At 43.4% G+C, this 27,812-nt stretch overlaps 1 protein-coding gene and 1 long non-coding RNA gene across 2 annotated transcripts in view; one reads left to right on the forward strand and one right to left on the reverse strand.

The window, feature by feature from the left end:
• LOC143818461 (uncharacterized) overlaps positions 1-13,067 on the reverse strand; it is a 73,756-nt gene extending 60,689 nt beyond the window's left edge. Inside the window, exon 1 of the long non-coding RNA XR_013224561.1 lies at positions 12,761-13,067. This is a non-coding gene — a long non-coding RNA (uncharacterized LOC143818461). The remainder of the gene's footprint in view (positions 1-12,760) is intronic.
• GLI1 (GLI family zinc finger 1) overlaps positions 1-27,812 on the forward strand; it is a 232,099-nt gene that overhangs the window by 125,308 nt on the left and 78,979 nt on the right. The gene's annotated exons all lie outside the window — the stretch shown is intronic.

The following is a 27,812-nucleotide window of genomic DNA, read 5'->3' on the forward strand; positions in this document are numbered from 1 at the left end:
AGAAAAGAAGTTCAACCAGGCCTATGCAGGCAATGTTAGTTGTGCGAGGCACGCACAACTCTAGAGGGAAGTGAGTTGGAGTCTCCTACCGGCTGCTGCTCCCCATGCTGGATCTATCGAGAGGTACAGAAGAAATCACATGAGAGTGGAGGAGGAACCCGTGGTTGGAATGAGCGCTGCCGAGTGAAGCAGGATTCCACTAGCCAGATGAAGGGACCAGTTGAGCCCCGAAATGTGTAGCTTTATTAAAAGTTTTTTTTTAGCACACACCATTGATAGTGGAATCCTGTTCACTCGGCAGGGCTTGTTCCAACCGTGGGTTCTTCCTCCACTCTCATGCAATAAAAGTATAAATTAATTATTAATTAGCCACTGTGCCTCTCCCACAGTACTCATTACCAGTCTATGTCCCATGCCCTTTTCCATCCCCCAGTTTTGCTCCTCTACCCCTAATTCATTACAAATCCTTGCCTTGTCTCCATTCTGCCTCCACTGTGCTTCTCATCTACTTTTTCATTACAAATCCCTCTCCTATATGCTCTCCTTCCCAATCCATTGCAAGTCCTTGTCCTGTGTTCACGCACCCCCATTTCATTACAATTCCATGTCATCTCTAAATCATATTAATTCCATGTTGTCTCTCCAACCTTTCCCCACAAAGTCACAATTCCTTTTCCTCTCCCCAAAATTAATTACGATTCAAAACAAAAAGAAGCGTTGCCTGAAACAGTTTCTACTTGAAAAACTCATTTTTTTTTTTTAATACTTCAAAATAACCATATGTGACTATAGCCTGAGATATATTTACCTTCGTCTATACACATCTGGGTAGTGGTGAAACACCACGTTAAACTGCACAGATTAAAGGAGTAGTGATGATGGTTCATTATCTTCCATAGTTAGGCCAAATAACAGAGACTTTTGTCAGTAATCCTTACGGACTATTCAGAAAAAGTTATCATTCACATTCTACATATATTCAGTCGCATCGAAGGAATGCATAATAAACTAAAAGAAACCAATCAAGTTGACATCATGAAATGCTATCCAGAAAGCTATTTGTAACAACTATGATATATGTCTAAAGAAGGCATTAAAAAAAGTAATGATAAGGACACCACCATAACTGTTCAGCAACAAAAGAGTTAAGAATTGCTAGGACATCGTAAAAGAGGCCAAGAAAAAAAGCTTCCAACCGTCTAGGAGAGAAAATGTCACCACCTGGAATAACATAGCAAACCACCCTGAATGTATGGCAAAGGAACAGGCAGACTGGCTAGTCCACCTCTGCAAACAAATTAAACCACCCTTCATCTGGTTCCCGTCTAACGTATTACAAACGCATATCAGATGTGAGCGCCTGCAAGTACAGTAGTTAGCTACTTGAGTTCCCAGAGCTCAAGATTTCCACTCAGTCTACCCATAAAGGTTGGTGTGTGTCATGGAGTTATGGTTATTTCTCTTGGAACTGACCCCATCTCAAGGACCACAATGTCACGAAAGAATTACTAACCTAATTATATGACATGCCACAGCCTGTAAGTAACATGTAAATGTTGGCAGAAGCCATGTTCACCTCTGGCAGATATTCTTAAAGGGAATGTGATAATTATCTGCTATTTAAATCAGGTTAACTGTGATTTTCAAGAATTTTTGGAATGTTTTTTTCTTCATATCTTTATTTGTAATAAAAAAAAATACAAATCTTGCAATTGTCAGACTGGTCGTTGGCTATTATAGGCATATGCTTCTTTTTATTCAGGAAATCCAAATGGATATTAGTAGCAAAAGACTGACTCAGTCATTATCTTTTGTATTGAAGCATCTAATGATCAAGTGGAAAGATCATTGCGGCGAGAGGGGAAGCAGAGCAGGGTCAGCTGTGACATCGCTTATTATGAATGATGGATTCTGTGTTATCAACTGTGAAATAGAAGTATTAACTGTCATTGTAATTCTGTCTGTGATGATAATGAGGCTGCTGAAAAGTCTTCTGTACGGAACAGTAAGTATGAGTCAAAAACGTAAATAGGTCATTTTCTGATGCTACAGAGAGTAAATAACGACTTTGATATGAATTTGCGTGGTATCCTGTTATCCGGACTTCTGTATTCATTTCAATGCAGCATTTAACATTCCTATGCTGCTATTCAGATTTATTTGTTTTACCTCAGGCTATCAATCTAATTAAAAATCACCTTCTTATGAAATTTGAATTTTGAAGAGACTGTAGTCAATTTTTTTTCTTAAGTGTTCATAGCATTTTGATGTGCGTGGCATAACACCCATACCAAGTACATAGTTAAACAGGCTGTCCACTACTTTAGCATAGATGACCTATCCTTAGGATGGATCATCAATATTTGATCTAACACCCATACCAAGTAAATAGTTAAACAGGCTGTCCACTACTTTAGAATTGATGACCTATCCTTAGGATAGGTCATCAATAGTTGATCGGTCTGGATCCGACACCTGGCACTCTCACCGATCAGCTGTTATTGGTAGTCGGCGGCTGCCGCCGGCTGGAAATACTTAGCTGAGGAGCTGCTCCATCTTCTGATAGTGGCTGCCACAGGGTACTACACATCCGCCTCCTGTTGATTTGAATAGGAAGCGGATGTGCAGTACACAGCTGCAGCCACTATCAGAAGACAGAGCAGCTCCACAAGTGATTACCTCTGGCTGAAGACCGCCATCACCGATGACAGCTGTTCGCCGTGGGTGCCGGGTGTCAGACCCCAACCATTCAGACATTGATGACCTCTCCTAAGGATAAAGTAGTGGGAACCTCTTTAAGAGGTTGTGAACCTTTAGACATCCAGTTTCTAATAGGATTTGAAAAATGCTTAGCCAACTAGGCTGCCATGTCGATCAATGGAAAATATTTACAATAATGTAAACCTCTATTGTATTATGTATTATTTCATTATCATTCCCCAAGTATAGATATAACAGCCTACATATGAGTGGGAAATCGGTTAAAGTACTAAATGATAAATCCATACATATGCTATTCAATCCAAAATATTAATATCTAATAAATGTAAGCAATTACACTAGCATTTTTTAATGAAAATACAAGCACTTTTTACTTAATTGACTTTATTGGGCTCTTCAAATATCTTTAAAACCGCAGGGTGTAACCTAGATTACCGGGGAGACAAAGGAGCACTATCTAAGTGTAGTATTAAATTATATCATGATTTTTAGCAAATGATACATTTTGCTCACCTTGTGCAGTTGTGTGTATAGGCACAACTCTAGGATAACGTATATTAGCAGTCTGCTGTCACCTTGGTATACCATGGAGAGTCCTTCATGAGGTTCTAATGTTACATATATATTTGTAGAAGAAAGAGAGGAGTTAGGCGCTTTCATTCTATGCTTCCAGGATTCTTCAATACTGTTTATTAAAATACAATGGTAAAACGCAACGCGTTTCGGCTGAGTCAGCCTTCAACAGATTCAATTGCATTTTTAAAGAGAACCTGTTATCAGGATTTTATACCCCAAAGGGGTCATCTATATATAAAGGTGCTTTAATGCTGATTAAATCCTTACCTTGTTTGTAGAAATCTGTTTTACTGTTTTAAAGAAATCTATAGTTGAAATTGTGTGATAATGAGTTGCAAGTGCAGTTGGGTGGGCCCTTTCTTCCTTAATCTCTGCCCACTGCTTGTGTCCTGTCTCTGACTGACAGGTCATTGACATATGAGTGACCTGTCAGTCAGAGATAGGAGGCAGGCAGGGAATAGTGAGAGATGCAGAATACCAGCATTTCTGCTCTAAAAATACTATTTCAATAAAGGGAAATTGCATAAAAATGTAGCAAAATGTAATAATTTGAGTAAATTGCTGTCACACATTTTGGTGCAGATACCTAAAAGAAAAAAAATCAGCACACTTGGGAACATGGCCTTAGTTTTCTTCAATCTCTTGAAGGTCTTTCTTTCTTTATTCATTGGACGGGAATGGCAATTATGGGATGGGAAGCATATGTCTGAAACAGTAGATGTCATTCAAGGTTTCATCTACATCTTGTTGAAAGACAGGGATAGAATTCTTTACATCGTGGCTAAAATACACAAAGGGATAAAACTCTGTGACAATTACTAAGTAAATAAGCCAATGATATGCAATTCAAAAGGTTAACAATGTTATATGCTGATTACACATTTGTAAGCCCTTTAGCGAATAGGTTCTTAGAGTGGATCACAGAGGTACAGGTACTGTTTATTAACAGAACCTTGACAATTATTGAAGTTGCCCATAACAAACTACATGTTACTTACACATAAATTCCTCATTTGCTCTTGGTATTTTACTCACCATATATGTTGAAAAATGGCAGGAACTTATGAGCACATATAAAAGATAAGGAGATCTTTTGAAACTTAAATTTGCTGAATTTGCCAAATTTTCGTCAAAAATTAGATTCGCGGTGTATAAATTCATGGATCTCAATACTGGAAAGCTTGTAATTGCTTTTAAAATACATGTGGGGAGAAGAAACAGAATGAGAACATCGCTGACCATAAGATCTTACACTCTACAGGAGAGCGATAGGAATCTACTTACTATTAGAGCTACACTCTACAGGAGAGCGAGAGGACTCTACTTACTATAAGAGCTTACACTTTACAGGAGAGAGAGAGGACTCTACTTAATAGAAGAGCTTACACTCTTCAGGACAGAGAGGACCATGCTGACCATAAGAGCTTACACTCTACAGGAGAGAGAGAGGACTCTACTTACTATAAAAGCTTACACTTTACAGGACAGAAAGGACCATGCTGACCATTAGAGCTACACTTTACAGGAGACTGAGAGGACTCTACTTACTATAAGAGCTTACACTCTACAGGAGAGAGTGGACAATGCTGACCACAAGAACTTACGCTCTACAGGAAAGAGAGGACCATGCTGACCATAAGAGTATACACTTTACCTTTCCAGAGAAAGAGAGACCAGATGCCACTGATCATACTGTAAGAGTTTACACTTTACAAGAGAGAGCAAGAGAGAATGAGAGGACTTTGCTGCCTTACAGTCTGTAGGCAGGAGAGAGAGACAGGATTCCACTGACCAAAAGATCTTAGGCTGAGTTCACATTGCGTTAATGCAGCCCGTTCAACACATGCGTTAAACGGGCTGCGTTAACGCAAGTGCCGACTTGCCATCGCGCTAGCGCAGATAGAGCTAGCAAATGCTCTATCTGCGCTAGCGGTGACGGACCCGGAAACGCTACAGCCCGCGTCCCAGGGTCCGTCACTCAATGATGGAACATCGCTAGCGCACACGCATTATGGGAGTGTGCTAGCAATGTGCCCGAAATAGAGCTCAATGGCAGCATTAAAGGACTGAGTTACACCGAGTTATGCCATGGTGTAAAACAGTCCGTCTAACGGACTGCTAAAACGCAATCTGAACCCAGCCTTACTTTCTACAGGAGCGAGCGACTGACCCATTGACTCTGGAGATGTAAAATGACTCTTCCATACAAACTGTGCTCTGCTGGGAACCGCTGATCTTTGATGGCCCAGATACTGTCCACCACTGTAGAAGGTATGATAATCTTTAAGATGTCATACCTGCAAGACATTATGAGGAGGAGCAACACATAATGACATTAACCCTCTCTCTGAAGCTTCAGCAGCATAGAAAATGGTGCTTGACAAGTTTTTCTCTTTGTTGTGAACCATGAATCAAATCTCAAATGTCCAAATTCACGTGACATTGTGAATTTTAGGAAATATGGGTGGGACTCAATCCTCCTTAGATTGAACACATGTATTATAGTGTTGCAACCCACTAAAAAAAAAAAAAATTGAGATTCATTTTTACACTATGTACTTGCAGCCTGAATAAGAATATGCTCACTAAATGCCTTGTGCTAAGTGATTTATTTCACAGCCCATCAGAAGTTTAATTATTATCACTGCGATCTTATGGAGCAGTTAGTATGAAGCACAATATGAATAAAAAGCTTTATAAAGAGGCTCTGCATCTTCAACAGGGTAAAGAGAACAAAAGGGAAATTAACAATAAAAAAGTCTCTGAAAAAATACAATCTCAACCTTTCAGTCTCTCACACACACAAAATTTGGCACTTAAGGTCGGATGCCAGAGGGAACAGCTCCTTGAGATGCTCTTAAGAGACAAACAAACTGAAATAATTAGTATTTGAAAAGCTATCGAGAAAGCTAAAGTGGCTGCGGAGCTCAAGTTGACATTCAAGTCCAGATTTTCTTCTTATATCTAATCACTCTTCACCAGTTATTTAATGCCATTGGGTTCCCGGTTGTTACTGACTTGCTTAACAAGGATCTAAACAAGATAATTAGATCAAATGTTAGGTAAGGTTGAGATAACAATGAGAAGAGGCCGAAAGTAGGAGAGTGAATGAAGGTAATAAGATTCACACACACACTATGCATTTTAGCATTTTGCTCAGGCTTTGCATCCATGCATTGTTTTTCACAAAGATTCCAGCTTATCGAGAACTATCATAGACATTCATTAGTCCTCAAAACTACTAAGTATGAAGTAGGCCATGAATACATACCAAGAATGGTCCTGAATAAGACATATAATCCTTAAAGAGCATCTTTCACTGGAATTGTGTAACTTAAATTGAGTAGCTTGTCCAACTGGTGCTGCTCCATCTATGTTGGAATAGTTTTTCTTTTTCTTCTGTGTCCCTCCATTGTAAAGTTGTTCCCTCAGTAATAAAAGTGCAATGTTTTCCTTCAACCAACTGGGCATATGCCACAGAACTCCTCTGTGGACATTTGCTTTTTCTCCTCTGGTTCTGGCCAATGAAAACATGGCTGCACCCCCAGTGAAACTCTTCAGTACTTGCCCAATTGGTTGAAGGAAAAAATTTTGCCTTCAGAGTTAATGGAAGGGCACAGAAGAAAACGAATCAGTGGATTGGCACCAATTGAGTGGAGGGGCCACTAAGTTTAATAATAAATAAATATTACATTTATATGGTGCCAACATATTCCACAGCACTTTACAATTAAGTGTGAGCATGTTCAAAGAAAGTTTACATAAAAAAAAAATTGAACGGTCCTCCATAAGTATGTTTTTACTGCACAAGATAATGAATTTACTTCCATAAAGACAATACTGGTGAAGTGGAGCATATAGGTGTACATTGCAGGAGAACAAGTAGAGAACCATGCAGCTCAACATTCTTTTTCATAATAACCTTACAATTTTAATGTTCACTACTTTAACATTGATGACTTATCCTCCTTAGGTCTTTAAGTATTTAACTTCTTTAACCCCTTAATCCCATATGACGTACTATCCCGTCAAGGTGACCTGGGACTTAATTCCCAGTGACGGGATAGTACGTTATATGCGATCGGCCGCGCTCACGGGGGGAGCGCGGCCGATCGCGGCCGGGTGTCAGCTGACTATCACAGCTGACATCTGGCACTATGTGCCAGGAGCGGTCACGGACCGCACCCAGCACATTAACCCCCGGCACACCACGATCAAACATGATTGCGGTGTTCCGGCGGCACAGGAAGGCATCGCGCAGGGAGGGGGCTCCCTGCATGCTTCCCTGAGATGATCGGTACAAGGCGATGTGCTCACCTTGTACCGAGCGTCTCCTCCCTGCAGGCCCCAGACCCAAAATGGCCGCTGGGCTACTTCCAGGTCCTGCAGGGAGGTGGCTTACCAAGTGCCTGCTCAGAGCAGGCACTGGTAAGCCATGAGCTCTGCATGTCAGATCGCTGATCTGACACAGTGCTCAGCAAAGTGTCAGATCAGCGATCTGTCACTATACCGTGAAGTCCCCCCTGGGACAAAGTAAAAAAGTAAAAAAAAATTTTTTAGATGTGTAAAAAAAAAAAAAAATCCTAAATAAAGAAAAAAAAATATTGTTCCCATAAATACATTTCTTTATTTAAATAAAATAAAACTAAATAAAATAAAAAAAACAATAAAAGTACACATATTTAGTATCGTCGTGTCCATAACGACCCAACCTATAAAACTGTCCCACTAGTTAACCCCTTCAGTGAACACCGTAAAAAAAAAAAAAGAGGCAAAAAACAACGCTTTATTATCATACCGCCGAACAAAAAGAGGAATAACACGCGATCAAAAAGACAGATATAAATAACCATGGTACCACTGAAAACGTCATCTTGTCCCGCAAAAAACGAGCCACCATACAGCATCATCAGCTAAAAAATAAAAAAGTTAGAGTCCTCACAATAAAGCAATGCAAAAATAATTATTTTTTCTATAAAATAGTTTTTATCGTATAAAAGCGCCAAAACATAAAAAAATGAAGTAAATGAGGTATCGCTGTAATCGTACTGACCCGAAGAATAAAACTGCTGTATCCATTTTACCAAAAGTGGAACGGTATAAACGCCCCCCCAAAAGAAATTCATGAATAGCTGGTTTTTGGTCATTCTGCCTCACAAAACTCGGAATAAAAAGCGATAAAAAAAGTCACATACCCGAAAATGTTACCAATAAAACATCAACTCAAAAAACAAGACCTCACATGACTCTGTGGACCAAAATATGGAAAAATTATAGGTCTCAAAATGTGGTATGCAAAAAATATTTTTTGCAATAAAAAGCGTCTTTTTGGCTACTTTCACACTAGCGTCGGGAACAACCCGTCGCTGCGCGTCGGGCCGACGTTCCCGACGCTAGTGTGGTCTCCGCCGCACAACGGGGGCAGCGGATGCATATTTCCCACGCATCCGCTGCCCCATTGTGATGTGCGGGGAAGTGCGGGGAGGTGGGGGCGGAGTTCCGACTGCGCATGCGCGGTCGGAAAAAGCGGACCGTCGGGAGCAAAAAACGTTACATGTAGCGTTTTGTTTTCCCGACGGACCGCTACCATACGCCCAAACGCCGCCAAACGCATTCACCGTTTGGAAATGCGTCGCAAATGCGTCGCGAATGCGTCGCTAATGTTACTCTATGACGAAACAACGTATCCAGCAAAAACTTTTGCTGGATGCGGCGTTTCGCAAAAACGACGCATTTGCGACGTATTGCAGTTAACGCTAGTGTGAAAGTAGCCTTAGTGTGTGACAGCTGCCAATCATAAAAATCTGCTAAAAAACCCACTATAAAAGTAAATCAAACTCCCCTTCATCACCCCCTTAGTTAGGGAAACATAAAAAATTTAAAAAAAATGTATTTATTTCCATTTTCCCATTAGGGTTAGGGCTAGGGTTAGGGTTAGGCTAGGGTTAGGGCTAGGGTTAGGGCTTGGGTTAGGGTTAGGGCTAGGGTTAGGGCTAGGGCTAGGGTTAGGGCTAGGGTTAGAGTTAATGTTGGGGCTAGGGTTAGGGCTAGGGTTAGGGCTAGAGTTGGGGCTAGGGTTAGGGCTAGGGTTGGGGCTAGGGTTAGGGTTAGTGTTGGGGCTAGGGTTAGGGCTAGGGTTAGGGCTAGGGTTAGGGCTAGGGTTGGGGCTAGGGTTAGGGCTACAGTTAGGGTTGGGGCTAAAGTTAGGGTTAGGGCTGGGGCTAAATTTTGGGGTTAGGGCTGGGGCTAAAGTTAGGGTTGGGGCTAAAGTTAAGGTTAGGGCTACAGTTAGGTTTGGGGCTAAAGGTAGGGTTAGGGTTGGGGCTAAAGTTAGGGTTAGGGTTGGGGCTAAAGTTAGAGTTAGGGTTGGGGCTAAAGTTAGGGGTAGGGTTGGGGCTAAAGTTAGGGTTGGGGCTAAAGTTAGGGTTAGGGTTTGGATTACATTTACGGTTGGGATTAGGGTTAGGGGTGTGTTATGGTTAGGGGGGTGGTTAGGGTTATGCTTGGGATTAGGGTTAGGGGTGTGCTTGGGATAGGGTTTCAGTTAGAATTGGGGGTTTCCACTGTTTAGGCACATCAGGGCACTCCAGACGTGACATGGCGTCCGATCTCAATTCCAGCCAATTCTGCGTTGAAAAAGTAAAACAATGCTCCTTCCCTTCCGAGCTCTCCCGTGCGCCCAAACAGGGGTTTACCCCAACATATGGGGTATCAGCATACTCAGGACAAATTGGACAACAACTTTTGGGGTCCAATTTCTCTTGTTACCCTTGGGAAAATAAAAATTGGGGGGGCTAAAAAAACATTTTTGTGGGAAAAAAATTAATTTTTATTTTCACGACTCTGCGTTATAAACTGTAGTGAAACACTTGGGGGTTCAAAGTTCTCACAACACATCTAGATAAGTTCCTTGGGGGTCTAGTTTCCAAAATGGTGTCACTTATGGGGGTTTCTAGTGTTTAGGTGCATCAGAGGCTCTGCAAATGCTTCGTGACACCTGCAGACCAATCCATCTAAGTCTGCATTCCAAGTGGCGCTCCTTCCCTTCCGAGCTCTGCCAAGCGTCCAAACGGTGGTCCCCCCCAAATATGGGGTATCAGCGCACTCAGGACAAATTGGACAACAATATTTGCTGTCCAATTTCTCCTGTTGCCCTTGGGAAAATACAAAACTGGGGGCTAAAACTCACAAGTTTTGTGAAAAAAAAAGAATTTTTATTTTCACGGCTCTGCATTATAAACTGTAGTGAAACACTTGGGAGTTCAAAGCTGTCAAAACACATCTAGATAAGTTCCTCGGGGTCTAGTTTTCAAAATGGTGTCACTTGTGGGGGGTTTCAATGTTTAGGCTCATCAGGGGCTCTCCAAACGTGACATGGTGTCCCATCTCAATTCCAGTCAATTTTGCATTGAAAACTCAAACGGCGCTCCTTCCCTTCCGAGCTCTGCCATGCGCCTAAACAGTGGTTTACCCCCACATATAGGGTATCGGTGTACTCAGAACAAATGGCACAACAACATTTGGAGTCCAATTTCTTCTCTTACCCTTAGGAAAATAAAAAATTGGGGGTGAAAAGATCATATTTGTGAAAAAATATGATTTTTTATTTTTACGGCTCTGCATTATAAACTTCTGTGAAGCACTTGGTAGGTTAAAGTGCTCACCACACATCTAGATAAGTTCCTTAGGGGGTCTACTTTCCAAAATGGTGTCACTTGTGGGGGGTTTCAATGTTTAGGCACATCAGGGGCTCTCTAAACACAACATGGCGTCCCATCTCAATTCCAGTCAATTTTGCATTGAAAAGTCAAACGGCACTCCTTCCCTTCTGAGCTCTGCCATGCGCCCAAACAGTGGTTTACCCCCACATATGGGGTATCGGCGTACTCAGGACAAATGGCACAACAACTTTTGGGGTCCAATTTCTTCTCTTACCCTTGGGAAAATAAAACATTGGGGGCAAAAATATCATATTTGTGAAAAAATATGATTTTTTATTTTTACGGCTCTGCATTATAAACTTCTGTGAAGCACTTGGTGGGTTAAAGTGCTCACCACACATCTAGATAAGTTCCTTAGGGGGTCTACTTTCCAAAATGGTGTCATTTGTTGGGGGTTTCAATGTTTAGGCACATCAGGGGCTCTCCAAACGCAACATGGTGTCCCATCTCAATTCCAGTCAACTTTGCATTGAAAAGTCAAACGGTGCTCCTTCCCTTCCGAGCTCTGCCATGCGCCCAAACAGTGGTTTACCCCCACATATGGGGTATCAGCGTACTCAGAACAAATGGCACAACAAGTTTTGGGGTCCAATTTCTTTTCTTTCCCTTGGGAAAATAAAAAATTGGGGCGAAAAGATCATATTTGAGAATAAAAATGATTTTTTATTTTTACAGCTCTGCATTATAAATTCCTGTGAAGCACTTGGTGGGTCAAAGTGCTCACCACACATCGAGATAAGTTCCTTAGGGGGTCTACTTTCCAAAATGGTGTCACTTGTGGGGGGTTTCAATGTTTAGGCACATCAGGGGCTCTCCAAATGGCATCCCATCTCAATTCCAGTCAATTTTGCATTGAAAAGTCAAACGGCGCTCCTTCCCTTCCGAGCTCTGCCATGCGCCCAAACAGTGGTTTACCCCCACATATGGGGTATCAGCGTACTCAGAACAAATTGTACAACAACTTTTATGGTCCATTTTCTCCTGTTACCCTTGGTAAAATAAAACAAATTGGAGCTGAAGTAAATTTTTTGTGAATAAAAGTTAAATGTTCATTTTTTTTTAAACATTCCAAAAATTCCTGTAAAACACCTGAAGGGTTAATAAACTTCTTGAATGTGGTTTTGAGCACCTGGAGGGGTGCAGTTTTTAGAATGGTGTCACGCTTGGTTATTTTCTATCATATAGACCCCTCAAAATGACTTCAAATGTGATGTGGTCCCTAAAAAATATTGGTATTGTAAAAATGAGAAATTGCTGGTCAACTTTTAACCCTTATAACTCCCTAACAACAAAAAAATTGTTTCCAAAATTGTGCTGATGTAAAGTATACATGTGGGAAATGTTACTTATTAATTATTTTGTGTGATATATCTCTGTGATTTAAGGGCATAAAAATTCAAAGTTGGAAAATTGCAAAATTTTCAAAATTTTCGCCAAATTTCCATTTTTTTCATAAATAAACGCAAGTTATATCGAAGAAATTTTACCACTATCATGAAGAACAATATGTCAAGAGAAAACTTTGTCAGAATCGCCAAGATCCGTTGAAGCGTTCCAGAGTTATAACCTCATAAAGGGACAGTGGTCAGAATTGTAAAAATTGGCCCGGTCATTAACGTGCAAACCACCCTTGGGGCTTAAGGGGTAAAATACTTCATTTTAAGGCCGGGGTCACATGATCGTATATTCTCTTTGCGAGAGAATCAGATCCATCATGTTAATGACACTCTGCTTAAACTCACTTAGTGTGATCCGATTCTCTCTGCAGAGATGCAGAGAAGATGGAGAACTTCATTTCTAAATCTTCTCCATTGCCTGAGTCTTGGATGGGTGCATGTCATCTGATTTGTGGATCCACTTGCAGCATGTTATGATTTTCTCTGAAATTAGAAAAAAAAGCGCAGATCTGCAGTGCCCCATAGAATAACATTGGGCAGAGTGCTATCCGATAAAACATCGGACAACACTCGGTTGTGTTATACGCTCATGTGAGTGAGCCCTATTCGTGATTTCACTTAAACGGATGTACGTTGCATATTTAGCATTCATAAATACACCTTTTTCTCCACTTTTTATCCACTATTTTTTTAAATAATTCTCAAGTTTGGGAAAAGTAGAAACTACCATAAAATGTAAAAATAAAACAAATTGGATGAAACTGTAATGACTCTTCCTCAATGGTTAAACAAAAACTTATATCATCCTGGAGGCTGCAAAATCTCTAACTACTGAAGACAAATTCAATCAAATCTAAGGAATCTCGTGCTTATGGACATATGAAGAACTCACTATGAAGGATTCAAACTTTCATGAACATATTGCAGGTCTTTTAAGTTCTCCACTTTCCTCTTGATGATGGACAACTCATATTTGTACTCGCTTTTCATATGTTTTGACCAATGGATCAGTATAGGTATCTTTCCAGTAGATTACTGTGGGTGGTCTGTGATCTCAGTCCTGTACTTGAAGGTACAAAAGATGTTTGTGTAGTCTATTCTAATTTTCAAACAACTTGCCATTTGGTGTACTGGTTTTAGCAAAAAGAGAACACTTGCTTCCCTCAGCATAGCACCCACATTTCTTCCATTTATATAATTTCAAACAACATACATACATACATACAATTTTAACCCTTTTTCTTTTGCTTACAGATTTTTTTTTAATTTGATTATAAGGCATTGAGCTTGGAGGGAACAGTGATAACAAAGACTGTACCATATTACATAATCATTGTAATGCTGACAATTTTGGCTAATTATGGGTGTTATATCTTATCAGTTAGTATGTTTCAGTACTGAAAAGTGAAAATATAGTGCACTAGAAGCATAGTCGTTTCAGGCAATGGACCTGCCAGTCATTGATAACTAGAGTTGGGCTGAACATTTGAAATTCGTATGACCAAGTTTTCCCCCAAAATTTGATTTGAAAATTTGTCGGCACAGGGGCAGATAAAAATTCTGGCTTTTGTGTTGTCATCAGGAGCCTACTGCAAATGTGCCATCCCCTTTGAGGAAACATCGCCAGGGCAATGACAGTACAGTGAAAAATCTCGTGCAGTGGAAGCAAGTCACTGAGAGAAGAATGAGCTGTCCATTAGAAACTGGAGGTTGGTGGGGGAGCAGGGAAAAGAAAGAGAGGCCAGAGAGCTGAACGTGCAGTGCCCATCCCTTGCATTTATGACTTATCAATGCTGAATTTCTCTAAGATGTTGAAATAAAATTAGACAAGAAATGGATTAAAGGAGGATTAAATGCTCTCTACTAACATTAGTTAGGATTGTAATATTCTGAAGATAGGGCCTCTTTAATGAAAACTTGCCTTATTAATGTTCAAGTGAAAGCAACCTATCTGGCTAGGGTAAAACGAATGGTGACCAGTGGTAATCCACAGTGGTATTTGGGTGGCATGTAAGGGCCTTATATTGCACTATTACAACTAAGAGGTGAGCAAAAAAATTTACAACATGTACACTTTGTGAGATAGGCAGTTGTGTTTACTTTGCTGGATTATGAAATTTTTTATTTTGGCTTTAACAAAAAAATATGGCTTATTTTCTGTAACACGCAAGCCTTGGTTTCTGTATTTTGGTTAAGTAGCATGATTAACACTGAGTTTAATACAGCATGCCTTGTTTGTAGTGTGGGAAGAATAAAAATGGCTGTTATTGCGGTGCTGTCACTGCAGTATATTACAGATCAACCAATTCACAGTGACAATGACTGACGATGCAGGTACAGAATTTCCCTGTGTCACTTGAATATTTGCATTATTATACACAGACTCAGACCACTCCTATTTCCAATGTGACTCAGTACTGCAGTAGCATACCACAGTCCGATTAGACCTTTATTCTATCCCTATGTGGCATGAGTTTTGCGCTAAGTGCCTCTGACTTCTCGAATTGAATCGTGAGTGCTCGAATTTTTTGTGACCTGCAAATTTCAGGAAATTTGATTCAAGGAAAATATCTGCAATGAGTTTATATGTTCTCTCCGTGTTGTGTGGCTTTCTCCCAGGTTCTCTGGTCTCCTACCACCATACTCCTAACACATATTGATAGGCAATTTAGATTGTGAGCCCCAATGGGTATACTGATGATGATGATGACGTCTGTTAACCACCATGGAATATGATGGTGCTACGTAAGTAAATATAATAAACTAGATTGTGGCCCGATTCTAACGCATCGGGTATTCTAGAATATGCATGTCCCCATAGTATATGGACAATGATGATTCCAGAATTCGCGGCAGACTGTGCCCTTCGCTGATTGGTCGAGGCAACCTTTATGACATCATCGTCGTCATGGCAACCATTATGACATCTACGTCGATACTGTGCCCGTCGCTGATTGGTCGAGGCGAATTCACGGCAGACTGTGCCCGTCACTGATTGGTCGAGGCAACCTTTATGACATCATCGTCGCCATGCAGTGCCCGTCTCTGATTGGTCGAGGCCTGGCGGCCTCGACCAATCAGAGACGCGGGATTTCCAGGACAGACAGACAGACAGAAAGACAGACAGACAGACAGACAGACGGAAAAACCCTTAGACAATTATATATATAGATAGATTGACTCATAAGAAGCTTCAGTATTATTATTATTATTTATTTATATAGGACCATTGATTCCATGGTGCTGTACATGAGAAGGGGTTAAGGTACCTTCACACTGACCAACTTTCCAACGAAAACGATAGCGATCCGTGACGTTGCAGCGTCCTGGATAGCGATATCGTTGTGTTTGACACGCAGCAGCGATCTGGAACCTGCTGTGATATCGTTGGTCGGAGGTAGAAGTCCAGAACTTTATTTGGTCGTCAGATCGGCGTGTATCGTTGTGTTTGACAGCAAAAGCAACGATGCCAGCAATGTTTTACAATGGTAACCAGGGTAAATATCGGGTTACTAAGCGCAGGGCCGCGCTTAGTAACCCGATATTTACCCTGGTTACCATTGTAAAGTAAAAAAACATACACTACATACTCACCTTCTGATGTCTGTCACGTCCCCCGGCATCCGCGCTGCTGCTCAGAGCTTCCTGCACTGAATGTGTCAGTGCCGGCCGTAAAGCAAAGCACAGCGGTGATGTCACCGCTCTGCTTTAGGGCCGGAGCTTACACAGTGCAGGCAAGCGGACGCGACAGACACCGGAATGTAAGTATGCAGTGTTTGGGGTTTTTTACATTTACATTGGTAACCAGGGTAAACATCGGGTTACTAAGCGCGGCCCTGCGCTTAGTAACCCGATGTTTACCCTGGTTACCCGGGGACTTCGGCATCGTTGGTCGCTGGAGAGCTGTCTGTGTGACAGCTCTCCAGCGACCACACAACGACGAAACAGCGACGCTGCAGCGATCGGCATCGTTGTCTATATCGCTGCAGCGTCGCTTAATGTGAAGGTACCTTTACATACAAGTTACAGATATCACTTACAGTAAACAAACAATGACAGACTGATACAGAGGGACGAGGACCCTGCCCTTGCGGGCTTAAGGTACCTTCACACGAAGCGACGCTGCAGCGATAGCGACAACGATGCCGATCGCTGCAGCGTCACTGTTTGATCGCTGGGGAGCTGTCACACAGACCGCTCTCCAGCGACCAACGATGCTGAGGTCCCCGGGTAACCAGGGTAAACATTGGGTTGCTAAGCGCAGGGCCGCACTTAGTAACCCGATGTTTACCTTGGTTACCAGCGTAAAAGTAAAAAAAACAAACAGTACATACTCACCTGCGCGTCCCCCAGCGTCTGCTTCCTGACACTGACTGAGCTCCGGCCCTAACAGCACAGCGGTGACGTCACCGCTGTGCTTTCACTTTCACTTTAGGGCCGGCGCTCAGTCAGTGTCAGGAAGCAGACGCTGGGGAACGCGCAGGTGAGTATGTACTGTTTGTTTTTTTTACTTTTACGCTGGTAACCAGGGTAAACATCGGGTTACTAAGCGCGGCCCTGCGCTTGGTAACCCGATGTTTACCCTGGTTACCAGTGTAAAACATCGCTGGTATCGTTGCTTTTGCTTTCAAACACAACGATACATGGCGATCGGACGACCAAATAAAGTTCTGGACTTTATTCAGCGACCAGCGACATCACAGCAGGATCCTGATGTCAAACTAAACGATATCGCTAGCGAGGACGCTGCAACGTCACGGATCGCTAGCGATATCGTTACAAAGTCGTTTCGTGTGAAGGTACCTTTACATTCTGCAGGATTATGGGGAAGGAGACAGTAGGTTGGGGGTTGCAGGAGCTCCCGTGTTGGTGAGGCGGTAGCTTCGATAGTGATGAAGCGGCAGCGGTGTCAGTGCAGGCTGTAGGCTTTCCTGAAGAGATGAGTTTTCAAGTTCCGTCTGAAGGATCCGACTGTGGTTGATAGTCGGACGTGTTGGGGCAGAGAGTTCCAGAGGATGGGGGATATTCGGGAGAAGTCTTGGAGGCGATTGGATGAGGAGCGAATAAGTGTGGAGGAGAGAAGGAGGTCTTGGGAGGACCGGAGATTACGTGAGGGAAGATATCGGGAGATTAGTTCAGAGATATATGGAGGAGACAGGTTATGGATGGCTTTGTAGGTCAGTATTAGTCATTTGAACTGGATACGCTGAGGGAATGGGAGCCAGTGAAGAGATTTGCAGAGGGGGGAAGCGGAGGAGTACCGAGGAGAGAGATGGATTAGTCGGGCAGCAGAGTTAAGGATGGACTGGAGAGGTGCAAGGGTGTTAGCAGGGAGGCCACAGAAAAGGATGTTGCAGTAGTCAAGGCGGGAGATGAGGGCATGCACAAGCATTTTAGTAGATTGAGGGTTGAGGAAAGGACGGATTCTGGAGATATTTTTGAGCTGGAAGCGACAGGAGGTGGAAAGAGCTTGGATGTGCGGTTTGTCATGATCTCAATGGCAAGAGATCATAGCATCAGCATATATAGGAACTAGCTCTTGGAAGATGGAAACTGAGCTGACCATGAACTAAACCTAACGCACAACTAGCAGTGGCCGGGTAGCATGCCTACGTTGATTCTAGATGCCCAGCACCAGCCGGAGGACTAAATAAAGCTAGCAGAGGAAAATATTAGTCCTAGCTCACCTCTAGAGAAATACCCCGAAAGGAGACAGAGGCCCCCCACATGTATTGGCGGTGAGTTAAGATGAAATAACAAACGTAGTATGAAAATAGGTTTAGCAAATTTGAGGTCCACTTACTACATAGCAGAAGACAGAAAGGACACTTTCATGGTCAGCTGAAAACCCTATCAAAACACCATCCAGAAATTACTTTAAAACTCTGGCATTAACTCATAACACCAGAGTGGCAATTCCTGTTCACAAGAGCTTTCCAGACACAGTAACGAAACTACAGCTGTGAACTGGAACAAAAATGCAAAAACAAACATGGACAAGAGTCCAACTTATCTAGTAGTTGTCTAGGAGCAGGAACAAGCACAGAGAGGCTTCTGATAACATTGTTGACCAGCAAGCAACTAACAGAGAAGCAAGGTTATATAGCGACTCCCACAACTTGATGGGAACAGGTGAACAGAGAAGATGAAGACACCAGTTCAATTCCACCAGTAGCCACCGGGGGAGCCCAGAATCCAAATTCACAACAGTACCCCCCCCTCAAGGAGGGGGCACCGAACCCTCACCAGAACCACCAGGGCGATCAGGATGGGCCCTATGAAAGGCACGAACCAGATCAGAGGCATGAACATCAGATGCATTCACCCAAGAATTATCCTCCTGGCCGTATCCCTTCCACTTGACCAGATACTGGAGTCTCCGTCTGGAAACACGGGAGTCTAAGATTTTCTCCACAACGTACTCCAACTCACCCTCAACCAACACCGGAGCAGGAGGCTCAACGGAAGGCACAACCGGTACCTCATACCTGCGCAATAATGACCGATGAAAAACGTTATGAATAGAAAAGGATGCAGGGAGGTCCAAACGGAAGGAAACAGGGTTAAGGATCTCCAATATCTTATACGGGCCGATGAACCGAGGCTTAAACTTAGGAGAAGAGACCCTCATAGGGACAAAACGAGAAGACAACCACACCAAATCCCCAACACAAAGCCGAGGACCAACACGACGGTGGCGGTTGGCAAAAAGCTGAGTCTTCTCCTGGGACAACCTCAAATTGTCCACCACCTGCCCCCAGATCTGATGCAATCTCTCCACCACAGCATCCACTCCAGGACAATCCGAAGATTCCACCTGACCAGAGGAAAATCGAGGATGAAACCCCGAATTACAGAAAAACGGGGACACCAAAGTGGCAGAGCTGGCCCGATTATTGAGAGCGAACTCCGCCAATGGCAAAAAAACAACCCAATCATCCTGGTCAGCAGACACAAAACACCTCAGATATGTCTCCAGGGTCTGATTAGTCCGCTCGGTCTGGCCATTCGTCTGAGGATGGAAAGCGGACGAAAAAGATAAATCTATGCCCATCCTAGCACAGAATGCCCGCCAAAATCTAGACACGAATTGGGTCCCTCTGTCAGAAATGATATTCTCAGGAATACCATGCAAACGAACAACATTTTGAAAAAACAGAGGAACCAACTCGGAAGAAGAAGGCAACCTGGGCAGAGGAACCAAATGGACCATCTTAGAAAAACGGTCACACACCACCCAGATGACAGACATCTTCTGAGAAACCGGCAGATCTGAAATAAAATCCATCGAGATGTGCGTCCAAGGCCTCTTAGGAATAGGCAAGGGCAACAATAATCCACTAGCCCGAGAACAACAAGGCTTGGCCCGAGCACAAACGTCACAAGACTGCACAAAGCCTCGCACATCTCGTGACAGGGAAGGCCACCAGAAGGACCTTGCCACCGAATCCCTGGTACCAAAAATGCCAGGATGACCTGCCAACGCAGAAGAATGAACCTCAGAGATGACTCTACTGGTCCAATCATCAGGAACAAACAGTTTATCAGGTGGGCAACGATCAGGTCTATCCGCCTGAAACTCCTGCAAGGCCCGCCGCAGGTCTGGAGAAACGGCTGACAATACCACTCCATCCTTAAGGATACCTGTGGGCTCAGAGTTACCAGGCGAGTCAGGCTCAAAACTCCTAGAAAGGGCATCCGCCTTAACATTCTTAGAACCCGGTAGGTATGACACCACAAAATTAAACCGAGAGAAAAATAATGACCAGCGCGCCTGTCTAGGATTCAGGCGCCTGGCGGTCTCAAGATAAATCAAATTTTTGTGGTCAGTCAATACCACCACCTGATGTCTGGCCCCCTCAAGCCAATGGCGCCACTCCTCAAAAGCCCACTTCATGGCCAAAAGCTCCCGATTCCCAACATCATAATTCCGCTCAGCGGGCGAAAATTTACGGGAAAAGAAGGCACAAGGCCTCATCACGGAGCAGTCAGAACTTTTCTGCGACAACACTGCCCCAGATCCGATCTCAGAAGCGTCGACCTCAACCTGAAAAGGTAGAGCAACATCAGGCTGACGCAACACAGGGGCAGAGGAAAAACGGCGCTTAAGCTCCCGAAAGGCCTCCACAGCATCAGGGGACCAATCAGCAACATCAGCACCCTTCTTAGTCAAATCGGTCAATGGCTTAGCAATATCCGAAAAACCAGCAATAAATCGACGATAAAAGTTAGCAAAGCCCAAAAATTTCTGAAGACTCTTAAGAGAAGAGGGCTGCGTCCAATCACAAATGGCTTGAACCTTGACAGGATCCATTTCAATGGAAGAGGGGGAAAAAATATATCCCAAAAAGGAAATCCTCTGTACCCCAAAAACACACTTAGAACCCTTCACACACAAAGAATTAGACCGCAAAACCTGAAAAACCCTCCTGACTTGCTGGACATGAGAGTCCCAGTCATCCGAAAAAATCAGAATATCATCCAGATACACAATCATAAATTTATCCAAATAATCGCGAAAAATATCATGCATAAAGGACTGGAAAACTGACGGAGCATTTGAAAGACCAAAAGGCATCACTAAATACTCAAAGTGGCCCTCGGGCGTATTAAATGCGGTTTTCCACTCATCCCCCTGCCTGATTCGCACCAAATTATACGCCCCCCGAAGGTCAATCTTAGAGAACCACTTGGCCCCCTTTATGCGAGCAAACAAATCCGTCAGCAACGGCAATGGGTATTGATATTTAACAGTGATTTTATTCAAAAGCCGATAATCAATACATGGTCTCAAAGAGCCGTCTTTTTTTGACACAAAGAAAAAACCGGCTCCTAAGGGAGATGACGATGGACGAATATGTCCCTTTTCCAAGGACTCCTTTATATATTCTCGCATAGCAGCATGTTCAGGCACAGACAGATTAAATAAACGACCCTTTGGGTATTTACTACCCGGGATTAAATCTATGGCACAATCGCACTCTCGGTGCGGAGGTAACGAACCAAGCTTGGATTCTTCAAAGACGTCACGATAGTCAGACAGGAACTCAGGAATTTCAGAGGGAATAGATGATGAAATGGAAACCACAGGTACATCCCCATGAGCCCCCTTACATCCCCAGCTCAACACAGACATAGCTCTCCAGTCGAGGACTGGGTTGTGAGATTGCAGCCAAGGCAATCCTAACACCAAATCATCATGTAGATTATACAGCACCAGAAAGCGAATAATCTCCTGGTGATCCGGATTAATACGCATAGTTACTTGTGTCCAGTATTGTGGTTTATTATTAGCCAATGGGGTGGAGTCAATCCCCTTCAGAGGAATAGGAGTCTCCAAAGGCTCTAAATCATACCCACAGCGTTTGGCAAAGGACCAATCCATAAGACTCAAAGCGGCGCCAGAGTCGACATAGGCGTCCGTGGTAATAGATGACAAAGAGCAAATCAGGGTCACAGATAGAATAAACTTAGACGGTAAGGTGCAAATGGAAACAGATTTACCAAGCTTTTTAGTGCGCTTAGAGCATGCTGATATAACATGAGTAGAATCACCACAATAGAAACACAACCCATTTTTCCGTCTAAAATTCTGCCGCTCGCTTCGGGACAGAATTCTATCACACTGCATACTCTCTGGCGACCTCTCAGTGGAAACCGCCAGATGGTGCACTGGTTTGCGCTCCCGCAGACGCCTATCGATCTGAATAGCCATTGTCATGGACTCATTCAGACCCGCAGGCACAGGGAACCCCACCATAACATCCTTAATGGCATCAGAGAGACCCTCTCTGAAAGTCGCCGCCAGGGCGCACTCATTCCACTGAGTAAGCACAGACCATTTACGGAATCTTTGGCAGTAAATTTCCGCTTCATCTTGCCCCTGAGATAGGGACATCAAAGTTTTTTCTGCCTGAAGCTCCAAATGAGGTTCGTCATAAAGCAACCCCAAGGCCAGAAAAAACGCATCCACATTGAGCAACGCAGGATCCCCTGGTGTCAATGAAAAAGCCCAGTCTTGAGGGTCGCCCCGGAGCAAGGAAATCACAATCCTGACCTGCTGTGCAGGGTCTCCGGCAGAGCGAGATTTCAGGGACAAAAATAATTTGCAATTATTTCGAAAATTCTGAAACCCGGATCTATTCCCCGAGAAAAATTCCGGCAAAGGAATTCTCGGCTCAGATACAGGTGCATGACAAACAAAATCTTGCAATTTTTGTACTTTCGTGGCGAGATTATTCAAACCTGCAGTTACACTCTGAAGATCCATTACAAACAGGTGGACACAGAGCCATTCAAGGGTTAAGAGGAGGTAAGAAGCAGCTAGACAGCAATTAAGGCCTAGGCAGCAAAACTCTGAAGGGAAAAAAAAAAAAAAAAAAATTCCCTTAAACACTTCTCTATCTCCTGCTTCAGCCCAAACAATTAACACTTTGTGGGCCGGTCAAACTGTCATGATCTCAATGGCAAGAGATCATAGCATCAGCATATATAGGAACTAGCTCTTGGAAGATGGAAACTGAGCTGACCATGAACTAAACCTAACGCACAACTAGCAGTGGCCGGGTAGCATGCCTACGTTGATTCTAGATGCCCAGCACCAGCCGGAGGACTAAATAAAGCTAGCAGAGGAAAATATTAGTCCTAGCTCACCTCTAGAGAAATACCCCGAAAGGAGACAGAGGCCCCCCACATGTATTGGCGGTGAGTTAAGATGAAATAACAAACGTAGTATGAAAATAGGTTTAGCAAATTTGAGGTCCACTTACTACATAGCAGAAGACAGAAAGGACACTTTCATGGTCAGCTGAAAACCCTATCAAAACACCATCCAGAAATTACTTTAAAACTCTGGCATTAACTCATAACACCAGAGTGGCAATTCCTGTTCACAAGAGCTTTCCAGACACAGTAACGAAACTACAGCTGTGAACTGGAACAAAAATGCAAAAACAAACATGGACAAGAGTCCAACTTATCTAGTAGTTGTCTAGGAGCAGGAACAAGCACAGAGAGGCTTCTGATAACATTGTTGACCGGCAAGCAACTAACAGAGAAGCAAGGTTATATAGCGACTCCCACAACTTGATGGGAACAGGTGAACAGAGAAGATGAAGACACCAGTTCAATTCCACCAGTAGCCACCGGGGGAGCCCAGAATCCAAATTCACAACAGCGGTTTGAAGGACAGGGCAGAGTCGAAGGTTACTCTGAGGCAGCGGACTTCAGGTATGGGGGAAAGCATGATGTCATTGATTGCGATAGATAGGTCAGGTAAGGAAGATTTGTGGGATGGAGGAAAGATGATGAGTTCAGATTTGTCCACATTGAGTTTGAGGAAGCGAGAGGAGAAGAAGGAGGATATGGCTGATAGGCACTCTGGGATTCTGGACAGCAGAGCGGTGACGTCTGGGCCAGAGAGGTAGATCTGAGTGTCATCAGCATAGAGGTGGTACTGGAATCCATGGGACTTTAGGAGTTGTCCCAAGCCAAGTATAACAAACAGTTTTGATAGTTTCTTTAAAATAGCAAATCAAATCAAGAGTATGTGTAGGAAAAAAAATTGCCAACCAGTTAGTGAAAAGACCCTGACTCACACAGTGACAAGAACACCCGTTCATCCTATTATGTTGTTTATGCATAAAACCTGACATATCACGTGAGGTGTAACCTGTCAGGAGCATAGGCTATATGGATGTAAGTGTTTCCCACAGGACATATGATTCAGTTAATGGTCTTCTGCTTTGGGCTTCTAGACAAGAGGATACAGCTTTGTCACCAGGTGCTAGGCGTGAAATCTTTACCAAAGTGTCAGTAGGAAGTACTAATGAATCTGTGTGGTCTTATAGCAAGTTGCATACATGCCTCTAAATTATCAAATCGTGCTGGTGCTTCCTAATAAAAAACATTTATCCTAAATTTAAAAAAAAACTATTAAAATATAAGAACCACAAAAAGTTCAGGCAGGCTCAAAGTTAGGTTTCTCTTCAAAAGATTCAGTTTGTAGATCAAGCCTTATCCTAACATTTTGGCCCCAAAATCCTAACTTGTTGATGGAAAAATATTTAGAATTGAGAGTCCTCAGTGGTTGATAGTAGGGTTGAGCGAAACGGATCGGACATTTTCAAAAGTCGCCGACTTTCAGCAAAGTCGGGTTTCATGAAACCCGACCCGATCCCACTGTGGGATCGGCCATGCGGTCGGCGATCTTCACGCCAAAGTCGCGTTTCATATGACGCTTTCCCCGCCATTTTTTCAGCCAATGAAGGAGTGTGGGCAGCGTGATGACATAGGTTCCGGCTTGCTTTGTGCGGCGTCACAGGGGGTAAAACCGCCATCTTAACGTTTGGGATATAGCGATTTGCACAGTGAAACACAAATTTTGCAGGGACGGAGGAGAGAGAGAGAGAGAGAGAAAAAAAATATATATCACAATTGACCTGCATTGGGTTTCGTGTTTCGGTTGGCCCCCGACTTTTCACAATAATCGGCCGATTTCACACGATCCGACTTTCGAGACAGTCGGGTTTCACGAGACCCGACTCGATCCTAAAAAAGCAAAAGTCGCTCAACCCTAGTTGATACCTTTTAATGGCTAACTGAAAAAATGGTAACAAATTGCAAGCTTTCGAGACTGCTCAGGTCTCTTCTTCAGGCGTAGACTAATAGAAATTCTGAAGAATCACATATTTATGCACAACACAGCACAGAAAAATGCCATAGATAAGACAGGTGACGTTAAGCAGAATTACCATTATGTGAGTGATAAACATAAACACGCAGCTGGACATACACTAGACCTCATCTTCACCCCTCTGTTCCTTATCTAATCTCACAACCTCTCCCTTCCCCTTATCTGACCACCATCTACTCACCTTCTCATCCTTGTCCTCCTCATCCATCCCCCATGTCCAGCCACTACTACATCCTCGCAGAAACCTTGCACACCTAGACATTCACAGACTCTCAGACTCTCTTCTACCCCTGTCCTCCATATCTTCACTCCACGACACGGACTGCGCCACCGCTTTCCATAACTCCACCCTCACATCAGCAGCCATGGAGTCGCCCTTCTCATGCATGGCAAAGAGCGACAAATCAATAGGCAACCCTGGCATAACAATCTCACCAAAAAACTACGACAAGCATCCAGGGTCGCGGAGTGGCGATGGAAGAAAACACACCTGCCAGATTACTTCACTGCTTTCAAACAAGCTACACTTGCCTTCAAACTAGCCCTCACTTCTGCTAAACAGACCTATTTCACAAACCTTGTATCTTCATTATCCTACAACCCAAAACAACTGTTCAGCACATTTAATTCTCTCCTCCGCCCACCACTGCCACCTCCAACTTCCCTCATCTCTTCCGAGGACTTTGCCACCTACTTCAAAAACAAGATTGACCAAACAAGGCAAACCTTTACTGTTCCACCACCCCAACCTCTCCTTATACCAGACCTCTGCCTTTCCCTAATAACCTCGCTCTCCAACATCACTGAAGGAGAACTTACCTCCTTTCCAAATCACACCTCACCACCTGTGCATTTGACCCCATCCCTTCCCACCTGCTTCCCAACCTCACTAACAAGCTCATTCCAGCCTTAACCCATCTCTTCAATCTATCACTATCTTCTGGTACCTTCTCCTCTGCCTTCAAACATGCCACCATCACACCCATCCTCAAAAAAACTAACCTTGACCCAACTACTATGCCCAGCTATCGCCCCATATCACTGATCCCATGTGCTTCCAAAGTCCTTACGCAGCACGTCCATGCTCAACTTTCCTCCCACCTCTCATTTAACTCTCTCCTTGACAACCTCCAATCTGGCTTCTGCCCCCACCACTCCACCGAAACTGCTCTGACCAAAATTACTAATGACTTACTCACAGCCAAAGCTAACAGACAGTTCTCCATCCTTCTCCTTCTCAACCTGTCTTCTGCTTTTGACACAGTCAGCCTCTTCCTACTGCTACAGATTCTTTCTTCCCTTGGCTTCAAAGGCCTTGCCCTGTCCTGGATTGCTTCATACCTTTCCGACCGCACATTTAGGTTCCCACTCCCACACTACCTCCTCATCCTGCCCTCTCTCTGTTGGAGTCCCTCAAGGCTCTGTCCTAGGGCCCCTACTTTTTTCCATCTATACCCTGGGCCTAGGGCAACTCATAAAGTCCCATGGCTTCCAGTACCACCTGTATGAGGACAACATTCAGATCTACCTCTCTGGCCCAGATGTCACCTCTCTGCTGTCCAGAATCCCAGAGTGTCTATCAGCCATATCCTCCTTCAACTCTCACTTCTCTTATGGTAAATAGCATCACGCTCTGTCCCGCACCTGAAATCCGCTGCCTCGGGGTAACTCTCGACTCTGCCCTGTCCCTCAATCTGCACGTCCAAACTCTTGCCACCTCCTGTCGCCTCCAACTCAAAAATATTGCCAGAATCCATCCCTTCCTCAGCCCACAATCTACTAAAACTCTTGTGCATGCCCTCATCATCTCCCGCCTCGATTACTGCAACACCCTCCTCTGTGGCCTCCCCGCTAACTCTCTTGTTATTGGCTTTTTTTTGCACTTGCCTCCTTATTCCATTGAACGAAGATAAACTTTTGACAAATATGCTTATTATTAAAGGGAACCTGTCAGGTCCCATGACTGTCCCTAATGGCTACTATGGCAGTACGCATGTGGATTTCTTAAATTTGATAACATGTTTGACGTTTCTTCCTATCTTTGAAGAATTTATTTCAAAGTGTTGCATATGCTAATGAGGCAGGACTAGTCCGGCGATGCATCTATTCCCCTGGACTAGTCCAGCCTCAAATCATTTTATCATGCTTTCTTGGGCGTGATTGACAGCTGGAATAAAAGTTCTACCATGTCAACTGCACAGAGAGAGGAATGATTAGAAGGACAACTACTGGAAGTAGATTGTATGTTGTCCTTGTGTTTGCATGGGGTACTCTGGTTTCCTCCCATGCTCCAAAGACATACTGATTGTGAGCCCCAATAGTGACCTTATGAGAATATCTGTAAAGTGATGTGGAATATGTTGGCGAACATAGTAAATAATAATCTGAGGCAGGATTAGTACTGTAAACGAAATGCCCTAAGCGACTAGTCCTGCTTCATTAGCATATCTGATGTTGCAGGCTAAAAGTACATTCTTCAAAAATTTGCAGTGTTGGTAAGACATAGCAAACACAGATTTGAAAGGAATTGCATCCTTAATGCTATAGTAGCAATTGGGGTCTGTTGGGGTTCTCGTTAATTGTAGTCTATTAAATGGTTATTGGTTACCCAATTTTTACGTTAAAAAAAAGTGCTGCCAAAGTTATAAAATAAAGAAATAAACACCACTCACTTCTTTATGCCCCCAGGGATCCAGCGCTGAT

The sequence above is a fragment of the Ranitomeya variabilis genome, chromosome 3, assembly GCF_051348905.1.
Source record: "Ranitomeya variabilis isolate aRanVar5 chromosome 3, aRanVar5.hap1, whole genome shotgun sequence".
NCBI classification, from domain to species: Eukaryota; Metazoa; Chordata; class Amphibia; order Anura; family Dendrobatidae; genus Ranitomeya; species Ranitomeya variabilis.